The sequence below is a fragment of the Oxyura jamaicensis genome, chromosome 7 (genome assembly GCF_011077185.1).
Source record: "Oxyura jamaicensis isolate SHBP4307 breed ruddy duck chromosome 7, BPBGC_Ojam_1.0, whole genome shotgun sequence".
Lineage (NCBI taxonomy): Eukaryota > Metazoa > Chordata > Aves > Anseriformes > Anatidae > Oxyura > Oxyura jamaicensis.
The window spans coordinates 36,779,222-36,795,515 of NC_048899.1; the positions used below are offsets into that span (position 1 = coordinate 36,779,222).

At 39.2% G+C, this 16,294-nt stretch overlaps 1 protein-coding gene and 1 long non-coding RNA gene across 3 annotated transcripts in view; both read right to left on the bottom strand.

The window, feature by feature from the left end:
* LOC118170053 overlaps positions 1–16,294 on the bottom strand; it is a 359,390-nt gene that overhangs the window by 143,656 nt on the left and 199,440 nt on the right. The window lies entirely within an intron of this gene.
* On the bottom strand, positions 12,397–14,280 carry LOC118170055. Its single transcript, XR_004752471.1, has 2 exons — positions 14,241–14,280; positions 12,397–13,062 (listed from the first exon to the last, which is right to left on the bottom strand). It is a non-coding gene; the product is annotated as an uncharacterized LOC118170055 (long non-coding RNA).

The window sequence follows — 16,294 nt, forward strand, 5'->3', positions numbered from 1 at the left end:
AGGGAAGGGAAGGGAAGGGAAGGGAAGGGAAGGGAAGGGAAGGGAAGGGAAGGGAAGGGAAGGGAAGGGAAGGGTACTGATCACCTCTTGCACAGGAGCAGCCAGGCCATGCCCAGATGGAGTTGAACATGACTTGAGGACACACCCGGGTGGGACTTGGGCTGGAGGCATCATGACAGAGCTGCCAAGCACATGTCAGTGCTCAGAGGCCTCCGTAATCTCCACGGGTGCTCTAGGCTCAGGCATACAGAGGGCTGCAAAGCCAGGTAAACTCTTCAGCTCTTGATTGAACTTTTGAAATGCAACACAGACTCTCAGTTCAACTTTTTATACTTATTTCCATATTAACAGTCTGAACATAATAAGTAATCCATGCCTATCATGGATTCTTCAGCAAGGCCAATGAGGTAAATCCAGACTATATTAGGTAAGCGTTAGCTGTTTATAGGCCTCAAATTCTTCTCTAGTGTAAGCTTACAATTAGACATTGGTAAACATAAAATGAGGCTGGTAGGATGCCATATGCCACTGGGAATAGGGCCCTATTTGTATTAGGCCATATGCATACACAAAAAAACATCGCAATGCTATTCGATGCTACTCTTTAAAATCCCTTAAATTAAGAATATTTCTGAAATATTTGCTGCATATAGAATGCATCTACATTCTCTACCATGTATCGACACGGAATGACCTGGTACTAGTTGAAATTATAGGGCTGCATTGCAAAAGAAGGTGGATCAGCTGATCAGAGTGGCTTCTTCAAGCACTGTATCTGTTCTGAATATATTAATTCAGTCTCAGCATAGTTATATACATACACACAATCATTATGTGATAAATTAAAGAGGGGCGCATAATAAGCTTAAGTCATCATAAATCATATAATAAACATCTGAATGAGAAAATTTAATAAATGATATGTTTCCACAACAACTTCATCCCCTTCCATTAAATCCATATCCCCCTAGGACTTGTTCTAATATTCTCAATCCCTAAGTACACATCATTTATTAGAGGAAGAAAAAAAAAAGGGAAAAAAAAAAAAAAAAAAAAAAAAAAAAAAGGAAAAAAGCACAATTTACCCTGCCAGGACATGTTTCTTTCCCTGACTTTTCAGTCTGGTATTTTCTCTCATGTGTCCAGAATTCAGCTCCTAGCCTATGGCTATTCTGGATGGAAAATAGTTCCCTGCTCCGTGAAAACTTTCTTAGTTTTAAAAATGTCTCTAATCTGCATCCCCAACACAAAGTGAATGGGTGAACAGGATAGTCACAGGGAAAGACCATCTTGTGCTTTGTGACTGTACCTTCTGGAGGTAGCCAGCAGCTTTGACTTGGGTTGCCTACATCCTGAATTTCCAGCCAGCAAGAACTGGCTCAGAGCTTCCTTTAGCATGGGCAGAAACGCCAGGTTTTCCTATAGCATCTGACACATATATTGCAAGAATAAATTTCTTCTGCTAATAGTTTTGTTGCAACAAGATCTATCTTTGCTAGAAAGAAACCTTTTTCTAGCTTACAGCTTTCTACTTCATGTTTAGCTTCAGAAAGAAAATGAATGTTTCTGTAATACAGAGAGCACAATGGGATTTAGACCATCTTCTTCGTGGCACTCCAATGTGACTTTGGACAAATCACTTTTAATCCCATGTTGCCTAGGTGTCAGAACTGATCTTATTTAACAATTTTGATAATTATTTTGACAGAGAATGCTAGTATTCCAATTACATTGTTTTCATGACCTGAATTTGGAAGGCATTGCCAACCCGAAGGAATACTGGACCCCAGGTAAATTAAATGAGACGGGAGACTGCAATGACAGAAGTAGGATAAAATTTAGTAATACAAAATTGCAAGTTCATGAATTTAAAGGCAAATAATCAATATTTCTACTGACAGCCTGAATTATTGCTTGGAAGAAAGCAAAAAAAAAAAAAAATCACAATATTCTGACTACAAGCCACTGATGTAATGCATCCACAAACACAACAGCAAATTGTACATCTTATGACAGGGAGGGAAGAATGTTCTCATTAGCAGTAGGAAAATTTTCATACCGTTGTACCAACCCTTGTTAACACTATGTCAGGACTACCTGGTGCTTCAGATTTTTCACACACAGGAAGAAAATGGATCAAATTATGGAATAGGGATACCTGGGTTAAAGTCCACACTTCCTCAAGTGATAAGGATGAAACCAAGGGCTCTATTTAGCCCATTAAAATGAATGAAGGCTGGGGCTAAAACTATGTTAAATCTGTAGAAAATGTTGGTGCAAATATGAACAGGCATTCACTGGCTACAGGTAAATTCAGACCATTAGAAGAATATGTCTAGATGACATCTTCAGGAAGGAGATAAGTCCTCCTATAGCAGTAGCAGAGCCAAACAAATGACCTGACTACATTAGTTTAGTCACTTCATGAACCCAGTTCCATTTTATGATGGCCTGGAAAAGCTGGAGACATAATTTGATAGCCCATGCTGTCACTTCCAAAATGTTGAGAATTTCAGCATTTTGGCTGTACAAGTTGAGAGCATTGTTTGAGTGCTGATTATCAGCTTTTTGGCACTTGTTTGAATTTGGGGTGTCACATAGGAGAGACATCTACATTCCATATGTATTCTCATAAAGCTAGTACCTAATGTATCTATAAATATAGATAATTTACAGATACTACTCACATGCACCCCTATACATTAGACATTATACTTTCAGAAGAAATTCTTTACTCAGAGGCTGGTGAGACACTGGAACAGGTTGCCAAGAGAAGCTGTGGATGCCCCATCCCTGGAAATGCTCAAGGCCAGGCTGGATGGGGCTTTGAGCAACCTGGTTCGGTGAGAGGTGTCCCTGCCCATGGCAGGGGGGTGGAACTATGTGGTCTTTAAGGTCCCTTCCAACCCAAACCATTCGATGATTCTGTGATTACAGCTATGCACATGCTCACTAAGAATGGACTTCCAAATGAAATGTAAATGCATGTATGAAATTCCTAATGTAAATATCACAACAGATGACAAGCATGTGTGTAAAAGAGCATTTCTCTGTTTCCACTAGTTCTAAACACAACTTACAGCGTTCATCCATTTTGCCACCCAGCCAAACTGCATAGAAAAAAAAATGTGATGTTATACTGATTTTTCTTATACTAAAACCTTCCATCTTTTGTAACTAACTCATCAGATTTCCACGATCATAAAGAACTGTATAATATTAAATTATAACAACAGCAATCAAAGGCATGGGGAGCAAGAGGATTCTCAATTGCAGCCCATGCATCACTCAATATCGCCACAGAAGAAGAGATTGAAAAGCACATCAATTCACATAACTTCCTCCCAGTGCCCATTGTCTTTTTCAGTTTCTAATGATGCTGAAGTGTCTCCATGATTAAAATTTAAAGGCTTCCCAGTAACCAAGTAATTTGCCCAAAACTCCTTATCTAGCACTCACCATGAAGACTCTGATTTTAATATACCATTAATCAAGCTCCAGCCAAGTTTACTACTGATACTTTCAATTACAGAGGAACTAACTTCATTCTTCTCAGTGTGCCAGTGAGACCACTTCCTTGATTAGCCATAGACCCTAACGACAGACGGGTAACGGAGTCGGGTTTGATGCACTTACCGAAGGAACTATTTGTTGTGAATTACCAAACAGTAAACAGAATTGGATCTCTCTGCTGCAGGATATACTTCAGCCAAATTTTGAGCTGTACTTATCCTATTATAATGAAAAACACTAACTGATTTCAAGTTTTAGAGTGTAATAATAATATGTGATTTGATTAAATGTAAATTAATGCAATGGTGAGTTTAACAGGCAAGTTCTAAATATCAGCATATTTTACAACACAAACATTTACACAAATGTGCATGATGCGTGCTTAATTTAAGCATATGAATAGATCCACACTCTTCAATAGGACATCTCATGCTCTAAGTGATGCACGTGCACAAGTGATTGCAGGATCAGTTATCAGAAAATGATCCCCGGTACAATTTATAAGAATTCCAACAGATTGCAAATAGCTATGATTTGTCACACAACATCTGGTCTCTTCTCTCCGCAATCAAATGGACAAATGGAAATAACAATACAGACTGTGAAATCGCAGCTTGTAAAAAACAATTAGAGGGAGAGGGACCCATACCTTACCCTGCCAGTGATGGAATTTGCACAGGACTGGCTGGCTCAGCTAACAAAGAGTCAGCATTTGTTTGAGCTGGAGTGCGATTTGCACAAAACAAGGATTTCGTTCCAAAGTTATCCACGCAGCTACAGCAAACACTTCAGGAAAACCTCAGGCTAAACAGGATCACAAGTCCCCTTAGTGCCCCAGGAAGCACCAGAAGCAGAGGTGCTGCGGACAGCCTGATGGACAGGCAGAGCACCACGCACCTCCATCAAAAAACTAAAGTCATCTGAGAGGCTACATTTAGAAATACCCAGCACAGAGCTCAGATTTATGCAAATATAAATAAATAAATAAATATGTTATATATAAGTTTTGAGAAAAGAAGTTATGCGAGTATATAGTCTATGTTAAGAGCAAAGGAGGTAGATTTTCCTTCCCAACTTATTCCAAGTCTCTGGATGGCACCGATTGCCAGTGATCTTGATTATTTGGCTTATCTGACTAAAAATAAGTTTGATATTTAAGAAAAGAGCAATGATTCTATTCCTTGAAACATCTGAGTTTACCTTCCCAAATCTAGCTTTCACATACGAGCAATCATTCTCAACAATAGCTACCTAAAAGTTTTTTTTATGCTTTGTGGTACGTGAAGGCAAAACCCAGTATCTCTCGAGCTGGAGGCTGCAGGTTCACGTGGGAGCCTGTTTTATGAAGAGGAGAGAGATTTGGGTAAGGTAGCAAACTTCCTCTGGAACTGTGATTACAGAAACTAAAGATTTGAGGTTTTTTTCAGACGATGAGTAAATCTGCTCCTTTGGAGGGCCCAACCTCACCACCGAACCCACGCGGAAGAAACCCAGCACAGCTTCACAAGCAGCGAGGACAAGACAATGTTTAGGCAAGAAACAACTTTTTTGGTATTAATCCAAAAACAAAGTTCCCAAATTTCTACTGCTTACTATTCTTTTTTTTTTTCTCCAGCAGTAATTAGATTTTTTTTTCTCCAGCAGTAATTAGAAATATAAAGTGAAATAGATGAGGCACAAAAAAAGCACTATGATTTTTCCTGGAATTTTACTTTATCCCAATCGTAGTAATACCTTTTTGTGAGATTTACAATGTTAACCAATTCTTTTCTGTCAACCAGCGATTTTTTGGCAGATCCCTTTTGCATGATTCATGAAGGACCAGTAAAAGGCTAATTGTTCAAATTAATTTGCGTAAATGACTAAGCAAGAGATAACAAAATTACATCTGCACTTGTTTGGCAAAGATTCAATAGCAGCGGCCCTGTACTGCCAGCTGCTTCCAGACAACACTCTCGCAGAAATTAAAAGCTACAAATATTAATTAATACACTTTTTTGGTACGTTAATTTGCACTGAAAGGTTCCGGAGTACAAAACTGCTGAGAAGATGAACCATGATAATTAGAATTAATGGGATGGATGCATGTTTTTTGCAGCTGAAGTTTTAAAAACCCATGAATGGAACTGGGAACTTGGAACTGACATTCTCATAAATCTCTATGATAATGCCGCTATTAGTATTAGAAGGATTAAGTACTGTGGCTCCGGCGTTATCCATCACATGACACGTTGTATCCCATCTGTCACTGCAGCAGCTAAGACATGATAGCTGTCCTTGAGGAAGCCGTATGAAAAGCTTTGGGAATTCAAGGAATTGTGGTGCTGAGTGTCGGGCGACAAAATGAATCGCTCAAACCTCTGACTCTCAAACAGAAATAATGGCCGGTGCTCTGTACTTGTCAGCTTAGTGCTGTAACAAATACTCCGGCTGTGGTATCTGTATTTAAGTTAAGTTAAGCAGCCTGAATTATAGATAAATCAGGCAGAAAAAAAAAAAAAAAAAAAAATAAGAACAGTCATAGATTTTTATCTTTAACTCATTTCTGTCTTTGCAGGTTGGGATGTCTCTGGAACCATCTTTACTAATGTGCACCCTATTAATTTTGCATATTTTAGGGCAGCGAGCACTACTGGAGCACTGTTCAGTGTGTTGAACTAACACTGAAGTTTTACATGAAGTCACTAATGAGACCATTTCCCTGCTTCACAATGTTACCTGCACATTACCATGATGCAAATCCCTGTCTACATGGAAATGCTGTCATACGAAAATTAAATTTTAGATGTGTTCTTGAAATTTTGTCTGTCAAACTTTTATTTTTTTTTTTTGTAATAGAGCTTTCCAGATGTTTGAAAAACTATTGTAGTTCTACATTATTATACAAATACTTTACAGGCACACGGATGCAATGAGACTGTGCTACCCATCTTACAAACATTTCAACGCTAAACACAAGTCATCAAAAAGCAACTCAAGCTTTCAAAGTAAGAAATCCTTAAATAGTACGTTTACTTCTATTTTTAATGATACCGATGTACATATGCAGTGTACTTGGTGTGAAGGGCTGAACTTGAAGGCGTATCTAAGAAAGCCAAGAGAGCAGAGGGGCAGTGGGACTGCCTCAGGACAGGGCAGCTTCCTCACCTCGTTCGTGTTGAGGTGGCCAAAGCAGCAAAAGCCTCCCTGAAAACAAGCCTGTGTGGACACATGCTAGAGTGTGGGCTGCTGCCCCCCACCCAGCAATGTACTGCCCCTGGGCAGTTTGGCAGAAAAAAATACATATATATATATATGCTTTCACAATTCCTTAGACTCACAGAACTTTAATAATTCACCTACCAAGGCTGACTGTGACATCCTCTGCCTTCTTGCAGGACAGTCACACCTGAATTCAATCCATTCTGCTAAAGATTTTGCAGGAAAACAACATTTTTTTCTTTTTCTTTTTTTCTTTTTTTTTTTTTTTCCCTAGTAAAGACTGTAAAATAATGCCTGCAAAGGCAGGTGACCAACAACATAATTTTATCCCCTGTTTTCCAGCATGCCGTTTTAACAAGCCCCCATTGTTATTACTCCTTTACTCTGAACCGTTGGACCATTTGCCTACATTGAGGTAAGCGTGTTTCTACACATCTTTGATCTGCATACGGTTAATAAATAAATAAATAAATAAACATCTTCTGTGTCTGGACACCAGCTCAAACTGGGAACATGGTGGAGGCTGGTGGTCCCGTGAGCTCCACTCTCACTCCCCATACAGCAGAAAAAAAAAAAAAAATGAGAATCGTTAGTTATATTCAGTGATATTAGTTATATTAGATAGTTATATTCATATTCATTAGTTCCTTCACCTCAGGACGTTAAGTATAACAGAAAATGCAGAAAAATAATGCCTTGGTGCTGCCCAGGAGCCTGGCCCAGAAGGCTGCTGGGTGGCACCCACAGGGCAGGAAGGACCTGGGCACGGTTTTTCTTCTTGCATTGGAGCGGATGCAGTTGGGGAGGCTGCCAAAGATCACCCTGAGCAGTAAGTAATTTGTTTTTTGTCTGAAATGCCTTTATCACCTAAATGCTGTCTCATTAAAGTTGCGAGTGGTTGTGGTGGCTATCTGATACCAGTCCTTCTAGTGTGGATTTTGCTCTCTTTTTCTCTGGTTTTAATTAGCATCCTGCACCTGAAGAAGCTTTACAAAATATACATGTGTTTCTGGCAAGTTTTAGTGGTTTTGATGATTCTGGCTTTTCTGACAGGCAGCTACTTCATAAAATAAATTCCTGGCCATTTCTAACTGTAAAATTCATACTAGGAGCAACTTGAAGATGAGGAGCTTAATTATTGATTAAATGAATTTCCTTTAGGCTCTGATAATAGAGCAGTATTACTAAAAAGTAGATTTGCAGTTATGGGTCTTTACTGAGACTATTTTCTTCCCTTGAGAGAGTCCTTTCTTTTTCCATCTCTTCAGCCTTATATCACAATAGCGAGCATCCAACTTGCCACGGTTAGTCTTAGTTGATGCAGAAACTGTAAGTATGTTAAAACATCACAGAATGGTACTAAGGTGTACATTTTCTACAGCAAGAAAAGCAATGTAGGTTTTAATGACAAGGGATGGTGCTAAGTCAATATTTCTAGAGCATCTCCACAGCAGGCACCGCTGTAGAGTGTTCTCCCGTTACATTTGAGGGCTTTCCTGATGCTGTTGGACTCAGATATGGACAATGTGAAGCATCTCCCAGTAGTCCACTTACTTTTCCAATGGAAAGCCTTAGTTGCTCTTGCCCCTTGGCTGAACGAGTGTTAATGGAGCACATGAGTGTTTGCCGGACGACAATTTCCCCATGGACTTTGCAAGAAACACTCCCAGGGTTGGTTTTCTTTACTCAATTTATAGTTTTACCTTAGCAGCCAACTGAATAGCAATATAACCTGCAAACATATAACACAGTCATGTTTCCCCGCCATTCCTGGTACATAGTAGTGCCCATTTTCTGCTGTTTTACCAGGATTTTATGGAGACCCCCACTTACTCATTAGCATGCCCTGTTCATTATTGCCACCCCTGAGCCACAGGCTGTAAATAGGAGCAGGTGGTACTTGCAAAGTATAGCACACTACCAGGCAAAGCATTTGCAAACTCTCGCACTGGGTCTGGACTTGGCATCCAAACAAAAGTTTAAAGATAAGATTTTCAAAGTGATAAGAGATAGTCAAGCTTTCAGCACATTTTAGTAAAAGTACACTACTCGTACTTTCCTCACCGGTTACTCAAAGGCCAGCCCTACAACATCACCTAGCAATAAATGAATGCCTTAACCAGCACTATGCCCATCAGTACTTGTATCCCTTTCAGAGTCATCATTTGCACAGGCATTTCTTGATTTCCTTTTCCACCTTCCCCTCTACGTGTCCCTGCCACGCTTTGCATATTTTGGTTGCACCTATAATGGAAAGAGGAGCAAAAGAGAACCAGACCAGCAGCTGTAGAAAATGAAGTTTTCTGCTTCTGTGCAGAACAGATGCAATGTGTGCATCAGCAGGGCTGCATTTATCCAAGCAGCTTACACCACATCAGCCTTGTTCTGCAGGACCATGCCAGAGGGTGGCGAGAAAGAAATGATTTATATTTGTGCATTAGACATCCTAATTCCCTCATGCACAGTTTCAATAGAAAGAGACACCAAGAGCTTTAGAAATGTGTTCCTAATTATACATCTCATCAAATGCTCAACACTTATACTCACGATGAGCACAAAGCACTTGTCTACTCCACCACCTATCCCCTTCCTGCGTTGTCCTTTTTAATGGTCTCTTATGTAAAGAGAGTTGGCCGCTTAAATATTTGAAGTCTGCCAGTTTAAAAGATTTAAAGTATTTTAAAAATGCAGAATAGATTTTTTGTGTTCTTATCATACAAAAAAACCTTCACTGATACTTTTTTTTTTTTTTTTTAATTAAAAAAATCCCTTTGGGCTATGAATGCCAAGTTTTAGCCCAGAGGGAATTTTTATTGCAGATATAAACCTCTGGAAATCGGAGTATGTATACATATATACAGAGCCTGATAAACCCTTGACTGTGACACTGCTACTGAGGGCTGCTATAATATCTGATGACAAAACTGACAGATTACTTCTGATGAGAATGTGGAACCCTTTTTGTTTTTAACTTGACCCTGAAGACATGTCATAACATTTGTAATATCTGCAATAAAGTGTCAACTATACTGCTGTAAGACTGCTGGAGCTTGGAGTTAAGCATTCTGTTTAGTGCTCCTACAGCTTTCAATTTAAAATAAAAAAAGACTCTTAATTTCCTTTTGGACAGTCCATACCTAGTATAACTGCACTAATTTGTCTTGGCAAACATGAAGCAGTTGTGGAGAACATGACTACTGGAAAAGAAATCCGGAGCAATAGACAAAACAGAATAGAATAAACCTATCAATCATTTCTACATAAATTCGAGATTTACAGTTCAGTAGAAACAGTCTTAGGAAGGGACTGCAATAACGCGAGTGTCAACGACCACCTCAGTAGTAGAGCTAACTTGATTTCGGACTGTGGTGAATTAAAATTTTACTCTAACCTCCAAGCCACGCAAGGCTCATGAAGCATTTTAAGACTGGTTCAGGAGGGGTTAAAATGGCAATATTGTCCCATTCCCTGTAGTCAGATGTCCAGTCATTCAGTTAGGGAAATGGACCCCAGTGGGCTGGTCTCACCAACCCCGTATCTCCCAAGCACTGTTTTCTCCCACTATCGAACCTCATTAGTCATGATGACCATAAGAAAACTCATCTTGCCATTGGCATAACATTGACTCTTTGGCTCAGAGGTGGTATTTTTAAAGAAGCTCGTTGCAGACTGGAGCAAAGGAGCCCCACTTCTCTGATAAGTTGTCCCAAAATTAATAGCTTGATCTAAAAGTGAGCACCAGGCACAGTTCCATGAAAGACAATATTTTGCTGCCACTAACAAGGGCTGATTTCTTTGTCTAAGTGTACAATATAGTAAAACTAAGCTTTATTTCCCAAGAGATGAAATACTTCATTTATTTGTGTAACTTCCTCAGACTTTATATTCTTGTGTGTTTCAGGACTTCAGTAGTTGCCTCCTTGTAATATTTCAGCTTTTAAGCTGTTTTCTTGCCTCACTGAACTCACATAAGATACATCTGAAAGCTTTAGTACAAATTTACTTCGAATAAAGTCTTCAATTCATTTTCATGGCACCAAAAAGACAGCTTTAATAACTGCAATGACAAATAAACTGGAAATCATTCCAGGCCTTTTCACTTAACTGACAAGTAGAACGCTCTCATAATGAGCCGCAGGTTTTACGTTTTCTCTTTGACCATAATAGCTTCATTTAAGAGCGTCAGACCCTGACACTTCATCATTTATCTACATTATTTCTCATCTTCTTTCAAATAAATTATGGAATACTAGACTGAGCACATAAAAACAAAGTGACTTGTTATCTGTAAACAGCAAGATAAATTGTCCAGAAGTTCCTCATTTAGTTCCTTTTAAATTTAAGGGCAAGTTATTGGTTATACCTTCTTTATTATTTTTTTTTCTTTTTTTTTTCTTTTTTTTTTTTTTTTGCTATCCCAATTTTTTGCATTTTTTTACAGCCATCTTATTCTGTTGCCAGTGGCCTTTGTGCAGCCATCCAAAGCCTGATGATAGTGCAGTAGGCATAAAATAATTCCATTATCCCAAGGTTGGCCAGGGTAGTACAGAAAGGAAAAAATATTGAAAAAATCAAATAAACAACATACATGTGTATTTCTCTCCATCTCTAAAATTCCTCGACTATAATACATCTTGTCATACTAGCAAATGTGACACATCCAAAGTAATGAACAGTGGGGTCTGTAACTGTTCTCGCCTTTAGAAAGATAGCTCTGATGCTTACCATCAGCGTAACTTCCCCCACCCTGGTGAAACACATTAATTCTTGTCTTCGAGCCGTGTCGAACACTTGGAGTTTGCATTTATTTTATTTTAAAACTATATTGTTTGAAACACAATTAGCAACACTGCCTTCACATTTTAATTATTAGTGATGGATGAAATTAAGAGAGGCTTGGTCTAAAAATATTGCACATTTCCAGTGAAAAACCACCGAGCATGTCTACCCGATGGCCCGGGGTTTAGAGACACCCCACTCCCCCGAGCCCCCGAGCCAAGTCCCGTACCGAAGGCTGTAAGGCCACATCAGTGGCAAACAGCCATCAGCGTGTTTAACCCTGCCAAGTTAAAGGACATATTAGCATTGGAGCCATCTCACAATGTGCCCCGCAGGATCAGTATCAGGGCACTTCCCACACATTACAGCCCTTCTCTTCTCTGGGAGACTGCTCAGATTATTCCGGTTTTACAGATGGGAGATTTGAGACACGGGTATGTCTGTAGTAGGATTTCAATATCTAAACCCAACAGCATGACAGATTTTAAGCCATAACTTTCAAGAAAAAGTAAAATCTGTAAAAGTAAAAACTAGGTTGGAAACCTTTTCAGAGTTGTCCTTCATTTCATTTTGAAGGATTTCTTTAAAAAATGCAGCAAAATTAGAAAGGGTTCAAGAGTCTTCTTTGACCAGTGCACCACCACAATTCAGGCTAAGGCTTTCTAGAAGAAAATGGCATGGTTGGAGAAGGACTTCTTGTAGGATTCCTTAGCAAATATAAAGCCAGACCTTGACCTGTTTGATTTTCCAGGTAATTTTCCTTTCAAGCTCTTTCCTTCCCTCCCTGCTCTGAGCTCCTGGTGCTGGCACCATGGGCACACAGCCATCTAGCAATCCAATCATGTTATCTGAGCAATGCAGGCAACAATCAAATAAAGACAAAAGTAAGAGTTTAAGCTGAGGTTCCCATCAGTTGCAATTCCACATACATAACATTTTAATTATATCTCATCTCCAGTGTAATAGTTAGAGATGCCATTTGATACAGTTTTTTTTATTATTTTTTTATTTGAAAAATTAAATCTAACTAAATTAGCAAAAATAAAGTAGTAAAAGTTAATTGGGAATTATCTACTACAAAATAACTCTAACTGGTAAATGCTTTGTGTGGCTATAAAAGGCTGATAAATATAATTGTATTTATGTAATGAGTATCATGTTTAATTTACAGTACTTGGTTGTTTTATACACCATTTTATGCAGGCCTCATAAGTGAGCTTCTTATTATTGCTTGTATTGCTTTTTTTAAAATTAAAAAAAAAAAAATCACCCTTGGATGCAGCACATAGGAAATGTCCAACAGATTTTGAACAAGGTAGCGATTAGCAGTTTGTCCAGAGAAATATTCAGGACGATCTGCATCTGTGTGACCTAAAAATAAGAGCGTTTAGTAACACTAGGCACACTGACGGTACATGCCTAAGTGGCTTGACACAACACGCAGCGGTCTGGCATATGTAGTCCATGGCTCAAGAGCTGCGATGTTAATCTCCGAGCTCGCCGTCAGATGGGCAATTACAGCCGAGTGCATGACGATGGAGTAATGCTCGCTCCTGGCAGGGCTGCTCTCTGCGAAAGGGTGAAATTTCATTTTTGCACTTCATCTTCAGTTAATACAATTTTGGTCAGATGTTTTCACATTCCAGAAAGCACAAGTCAACCAAGCTGCTGACTTTGTGGGTTTCCTGTTTTAGGAACAGACTTGAGACTATGCCACTTCTCTGTTACTGTTATTCAAATTTCTACAGAAAAAGCTTTGGCATGTCTCCCCTGGTAAAGATCTTCAAAACTGAGCAGAAGTATGTCCAACACTGGAGATCTGTACATACTCCATAGATGTTGATATGATTTGTAATGCCAAAAATGCCCAAGAGGAAGGTAAGGTTTCTCTTGTCTAAGTTTTTTCAGTGATATTTTTGCATTTACATTCGTCAGATCCAATACAAACTATTTGCATGATCCCAAGCAATCAAAATAACACTCTAAACTGAGAAAAAAATACACACAGTGCTGTGGCATGTGAAATTGCTGTTCAGACACAGAGCAGAACAAATTCTACCATACGTGTCTATGTCCAGCTGCCTCTGAAGTTCTTGGTAGGAAGGTCTTTGATTTATAGCTTTGTCCAAAGGCATTACATTCAGTCACTGTCAGGGGACTGAATCAGCTATGTGTATTTATCTGCCCAATCATAGAGATTGCCAAATAATTTAAAATTTCAATATATATAAATATTTATTACTCTAAGCCATGAGATCTCCCTTTTTTTTTTTTGAGAAATAACAACATTCGTTGGTCCTATAACGTTTCTACGTTTACATCCCTGTGGTGTTGGCCTTTAATTTTTAATTCTATTTAAGCCACAATGTGTTGGAAACTCTGTGCACGAACAGGATATTTGTTCTTCACTTAACACACAAAAGAGTTTAAAGGGATGGGCAGCTTGCTTAAAGATCTTCCCTAAAATGAAGTGTTTTGCTCAAATTTGGGCCAATGTGTCAGCAGGTTCTTGATGGAGCTGCCATCATTTTGAATTCACCCGTCTTGTAGAAAAAAAAAAAAAAAAAAAAAAAAGGTTTTTTACTGCAAGAAAAAGAAATAACTATCTCCAACAAACCTATGTGTTCCCATCCAAATCCTTCTAGGTTGACAATGGCCGGTAGAGAAAGACAAAATGTGCTGGAGATGTATTAGTGCTCCTCATTGCGGTTGTTGGTAAACCAAAAAGGTAATTATTCTTACATTACCAAGATTTAAAACACAAGGTTATCCAAGATGTTGGTATATCTGGAAAAATAGATAAATAAATCGATAAAATTTAAAATAAATGAATAAATCTGAAATCCAGGGCCTGATCACTATTGAGAAAATCACTCTCAACCTCAAGACTCTTCGGAGTATACTTAAGGCAGACCAATAAGGAGGCTTATTTTTGTCAGAAGTTTAAGATACTTCTATGATATCTTTTTCATATTTAGCTAAAGATCTTTGACTACAGGGTGTTGGCAGTACTATGAGGCTATGAAATTCCCTAACTACCGTTCACGGTTTGCGATGTATGTCGTAGATTGAGCTTCTTCACGCACTAGCACATGGTTAAGGACCTGTTCGCATCCTGTCCTGCAGCTACCACACGGCACAGAAGACCGCCACTCAAACTTCTCTCTGACACTATTTACACTGCAGAAACTCACAACAACCTCTATCTGGACAAGTTTTTGGCAGTAGCCTTGCTTCTGGTCAAAAACTATCTCAAAAACTGATAACATTATAAAAACAATTGATATTGTACCTTCAGATTTCCTTTTCACCTACCGCAGTTCACAAGGCAGCTGGACCCTTGAGCTCCACAGGTAGTTACAGCCCTGGGGTCTGACGACTAGCCCTCCAAACGAACACTGAAAATGCCAAAGACCACTCAGATTTTGAAACTCTAGCAATGCTGCATCACTTCTAGGCAGAGCCCAACCATCAGCCCTATTTCGGAATGAGCTGATTGGCAGCGAGTTGGCAGCAATGGCTTGTTGGTTTTGGAATACCAGAAAATCACCAGACACTTTCTATTAAAGAAAGGGTATGTTTCTCTCCTGTTTCTCTCCGACTCCCCCGTACCTACTCCAGCTTGGCCTGCTTTCTGTTATTTCTGTTGTGGATACAGAGCTGCAAGATTTATTGTATCAGATTAAAAGCAAAGGCTATTAATGTCAGATTCCATAGGGATTTTTTGTTAAGGCTTCTTAGTTTTAGTTTATTTATAAATGATCATCCTGAGGCTTGTAAAAAGGGCTTTTCCCCCCTCTTTTATTCTAGTGACATTGTAATTTATATTGTTGGTATTTCCATAGGAGAAATCAATTCAGCATTACAATTTCTTTCATTATAACAGCAGCTATATTGGGTCCATGCCTCTATACGCAAGTTATTAACAGATTTTACACTATTAGAATGCCACAAATTAATATATCCTGCCCCAAAACATAATAATAATAATAATAAAGTAAGTCACGTAGCGTGCACTGACCACAAACCCCCCAGAGCGGTGGCTGTATGAGACACTGGCGGCTGGGAGGCAAATGGAGAAGGAACCTGCTGCAGACAGACGTGAAATTGGGAAGGTGAGCTAACAAGTCTCAAATGTCCCCCAGCTGGCATTTTGTTCTCTCTCTGAGTTGGGTCTGTTCCACTGGGAGCACCTTGTAGCACACAGCATCTGCAGTTTGAAGGATGTTTCCCTGCCCACCCTAGGATAAGGGGCAAAAGTCCGGGCTTTGACAAGCACGTGCTTCCAAAGGGGGGTTATTGCAGAGAGCAAGACACCTGGCTTGACTTAGGTCCCACCAGGAAATGGAAGAGGTTGTCAAATGCTCTTATTGAAACGAGGGAAAGAGGGGCTTGGTTGTTGGATATCACCTTCTTTAGTCACCAGGTTAATGTTTTAAAATAGCACTTTTTTGGTCCATCTGTATTGTGAGTGAGGTACTGCATTTCACTAAGCATCCACATAGCTTAATTTTCTTCTGCCAAGTTTCTGCTTGACATTTGGACTGATACTGAGCAGGGACTAGAAGCCTGGCTCTTGTCACTGCCAACCATGGGCCAACAGAGGGGTTATGCTGAGATTTCTAACAGCACAAGATGAAAGATATGTAAAGCACTCGAGCTAAACTTCCTCTGTTTTCATTTGAGGTGTCCGATCTCTTAAGTCCCCCATACATTTTTACCTTTGAAAATTAGATTCTTTAAATACAAAGGTACAAAGTCATGTGCTCCTTTAGAGATCACAGCACACACGACCATACCA